At 41.6% G+C, this 4,460-nt stretch overlaps 1 protein-coding gene across 1 annotated transcript in view; it reads right to left on the reverse strand.

Moving 5' to 3' along the window:
- Positions 1-4,460, reverse strand: part of LOC104289626 (dynein light chain 1, cytoplasmic) — a 9,200-nt gene that overhangs the window by 2,244 nt on the left and 2,496 nt on the right. The gene's annotated exons all lie outside the window — the stretch shown is intronic.

Here is a 4,460-nt window from a genome sequence, read left to right on the forward strand (position 1 = left end):
CGGCCTGGCGTCCCCGCCGCAGCGTGCAGGTGAGGTGCCGGAGAGCGGGGCCCGCACGTCCAGCAGGGCGCACGCTCCTGGGGACCTTCATGTGGATTTCAGCTGTGCAAGGAAAGGCTCCAGTTCTGGCCCCCACGCTCTTCGCCTCTGGCACCTGCTAATTAGCGATTCTGGGCCAAAACACTTGTTCCTTAGAATAAGCTCAGCCTCCAATGCATTTTAATGTGTCCACCGGTTTCTGTAAAACACCTTACCATAGTTGAGATGTGGGTCCCAAACGCCATTTTATTACTCACCCCAGCCCAGATCACAGATACCAAATTTAACCCAGTAATCTCTGCAGCAGGCCTTTGTTTCTCTTTGAACTGGAATGGCTCTTTCAGTAAGGTGCCCTTTACTGAGGGGAAAGACCACCCATGTCGAAGGAAGGAGTTCTATAGCTTATAAATGGCACTTGATCATCTTTCCTACTTACAGGTCTGTTTTCAATTTGTCTTTGTCTTTCAGACTAAGTGACCTCTGATTAAAATCTTTTACCCTTGTTTACCAAGTATGATGAAGTCAGCTCTAAACTTCACCCTTCAGTGAACTGAATCTATCAGACTACTTACATCTCATTTAAGGCATCTTTTGCAGACCCCAACATTTCTGTAAGTCTGCCTTTTTTTTGTTGTTATTTTTGTTTGGTTTAAATGAAACAAGACATTTTGGGAGATCCTCGGTGCTCCATTTTGTTAGTTTCACTCTCCCTGGGGCACTTTCTGCTTATATGATTGTCAGCAGCTAGAAAATTGCTGTTGAGTCTTCCATAGCTGATAATCTGTTAATAACAGGACTCTGAACTGTGTCTATAGCAAACAACACAGGATGATGTAAAAGAAAGGTTTTCAAATACTGGTTGGTGGGACTGCCATTTCCTTGTAGAAATAAAAAACTCAAGAACAGTCATATGCCTCACTTGAAATGGAAATATTTTTCGTGTTAGTACAGTATAGTTACATGCTCGGTGTCACTTGTAGCAAAATTAGCATAACTGCAAGTAACCTTTTGCTTTTGCAAGCTCTGAGGCAACCTCAGAAGAATATACTGTCCCCAAATTATTAAAACTGGATAATGTAGAACTTTTGTCACTCTAAAGTATGCCAGAAATAACTTCTGATTTTAGTTCTCGGATTTTATCATTCCAATTAGAAGAGATGCAACTCCCAGCTTTGCTTTCTGTCTTGCTGCCAGGAGCATGTGTTAGGGACAACTCTGAAAGTTATGAAATTAAGGGAATTTATCTGGTTTAAGGCAGCACATGAAAGGGCATAAGAGACTTTGTGTGCTAGCAACTTGAAGAAGCTTTGAATAGTCTCAGAGCCACAGTAAGCAATTAATTTACAGAACTGTGGGTAGTATCTGCAGTACCAGCAATGGTTCTTTGAGTACTAGGCAGTTTTGTGCTGACGGAACCGAACCATTTAACAATCTTCCTGGTGCTTACAATGAACTTCAGAAACACCCATGAATCTCTGAGGAGGTGGTTGTGTTTGGTAGCTGCAGGCAAATTTCTGTGCATTTATTAAGAAATGGTTAGCTGAAGGAACAGATGTGATGACGACTGCAGGAAATGTCAGTGTGGGTGAGATACATGTCGTTAACGAGAAACATTAAAGCCTGAGATACATGGCTTTAAAGAGAAACATTAGAGCCTTACTTGTTAATCTAGAATGTAAAAGTATAGTTTTCCTCAGGCCAGAGCTGCAGGGGAAGGCAGAACAAATACACATAAGAGATGATAGCTGCAGTAGAGGAGGTGCCGAAGAAAGTTGCGTAATGGATGAGGCATATCATGAGATTCCCTTGCAGATGGAGGTTAGATTGTAAGCACTTTTCAGTTGAGGCTTTTTTTTCTTTTCTCTCTGTTGAATCCTGTATCACTATATCTAATAGAGATTTTTCCTGGGGCTGCTAGTTACTACCAAAATATAAAATAATCATCATTAGAAATAAAATAGCAACTTCCATTTTCTTTTTGTCCGTAAAACTGAAGAAATCGCCACCTTGAAATTTTCTTTGTAAACCTTGAATCTGTATGCTAAGGCATCTAATCCAATTTTGTATGTTAGAGACCTACATAGCATTGGAAAAACCTTAGCAGGTGTAAGTGAAGTTATCTATCTCCATGGTCTCTGGGGGAACTAGATACATTTATGTCATCTCAGAATCTGGCCTCCTGTTGTTGTTTGGGTTTTTTTAACCAAACAGTTGTTTTTTCTTTTTGTTGTATCTATTAACAACTGAGAAAAGATGAGTTATTTCACAAATATACATTATGTTTGCCACACTGCAGTTAACAAGGAATTTACAGGTAGCGATTATTACACATGTCCTAACTATATCTATTCACTTACCTGCATTTATAAATTGTATTGTGACAGAACACTGTAAAGATCTGACCCAGATCCAGACCCGCTTGTGCATCGAGGCCCCGCAGTGAAAGCAGATGAACCAGCACCATGTGGGGCATCTCGTCCCGACCTCGGGGTGTAGCCTGTTAAAGGAGAAGCTGAAGCCCGAGCATGCACACAGCATTCGTGGTGTCGCACACACACACACACTTACTCTTGGGTGTGCTTCCTCCTTCTTCAGGCTCAACCCTAGGTATACCCCAGCAGAGTCTCAGGTGTTGGATTTTGTAAAATAATTAATTTAATTGGAAGGTAAGACAGCAAGAACAGCCCAGGCTGGGTGCCTCCAAAGAGAGGGATGCCAAACAAAAGAATCCCTGGGCAATTATACCCTTGTGATCTATACACCCGCCCCTCAGGTGCCCTTCACGCACTGCCCACATGTCTTTTAGTCCAATGGTGATTTTTGGTCTGGGGTCTTCTAACATCTAATTGGATTCTTTTTTTATGTCCAGGCAGGCAGGCTCTTATCTTGTTGATTTGCAGTTTCAGTCGAGGGTTGGAGCCTCCATATCTTCTGGTTTACATTCCTTGTGCACCTGCACTCACTGGCAGAACATGGAGAACTGAAGAGTCCCAGGCTTGGGAGAAACACTACCAAAACATCAGTGTGATATCAACGTTTTCCTCATACTAAAACACTAAACTGTACCAGCTGCTAGGAAAATTACTAAGAATAACAACTCTCTCACAGCCTAAAGGCTTCAGCCGATCTAGTTACTCATGCTAAGTAAAGCTAGGCAAACAGCACAAATCACACCATAAGTAATTTATTCTAATTAAAACTTACTTATTTGCGCTAAACAACTAATATCCCTCAACACAGCCAGGGCCCAGTGGGGTGTTGCACCATCCCGTAGGGTGCAGCACCCACATTAGACACGCCAAGGGCACACTGAGGCACTAACCTATTCTGCCCCGTAGGCAGCTCATCTGGCCTTTGCTCAGGTTTTTGGTTTGGTGGTTGCAGGTGTCTGAGTCAGGGCTGTAATTCCCTTATTAGTGGTGAAGTTGTAACAAACCCCTTCATTAAGGAAATGTACGTTTTCCACTTTTAATGTAGTTTGGGCTGCAGGGAACAAGCATCTGGCAGTCTGTTCTCTCACTGGAGCGTGTGTAAGGGAGCAGCAGTGAAGTGGCAGTTTTACACTTAGCCTATGCTGCATTGGGAATATGGGATCATCTTTGCCCAAATTGTTGTTTTGGTTGTTCTTTTTAAATAGTTACTTGATGATAAATTGGGTTAGAGGCTCCTGTGGCCATATGGTTCGATCTCAAATTCCTCTTCTTTTTTCTATGTGAATAACACTGTCCCCATTCTCTCTGATGGTCAAAGGAGGCGGCCAAAATGGACAGAGCAAGTAGGGATTTCTCCAACTAGGAATTCTCTGTTAACATGCTTGTTATATGATGTGACTTGAGGTCTTTCCTTGTCGTGATTTACATATGCATCATAAATGACTTTTAGGCTTAGCTTGTATATTTGTAAAACTTGTAACATTTGCAGGGTCTGAGTCTTGAAAAGCCTGAGACTAAAACACTAATACAGTGTTGCAGCTTTGAAGAGAATCGGATTAGTTGGGTTAAAGATAGACTTTAATTCAACACCCTTGAAAGAATTCAAGTATCGTAATAATTACATGATTTATGTGTATGCATGTATCCGTATATGTATGTGTGTATATTATGGAAGCTTAAACAAATAATGAAGTAACTGCACAAATAAGAATGAGACAAGTGTTTCCTCTCACTTCCTGCCAGAGAAATATGAAAAAAAAAAAAAAAGAAAAAAAGTTCCAGAAAAAAACTGCTCAAAGTTTATCAAACATGCAACCTTTGAGGGCAGTGAGTGAAAGTGGATCCTACCCAGCAGCTGTGATTTCTTACACCCACAAAGGCAGCTGTAGTCCTTTCCACTCAGCCTAGCTTTTCCATTGCACAGGGCACATAATGAATGGCCTGAGAGGGAGCTTGTCAAAGCAGCTTGTACACATGGTATTAAGAGCA

Source organism: Charadrius vociferus, unplaced genomic scaffold (assembly GCF_000708025.1).
Source record: "Charadrius vociferus isolate BGI_N301 unplaced genomic scaffold, ASM70802v2 scaffold917, whole genome shotgun sequence".
Classification (NCBI taxonomy): Eukaryota; Metazoa; Chordata; class Aves; order Charadriiformes; family Charadriidae; genus Charadrius; species Charadrius vociferus.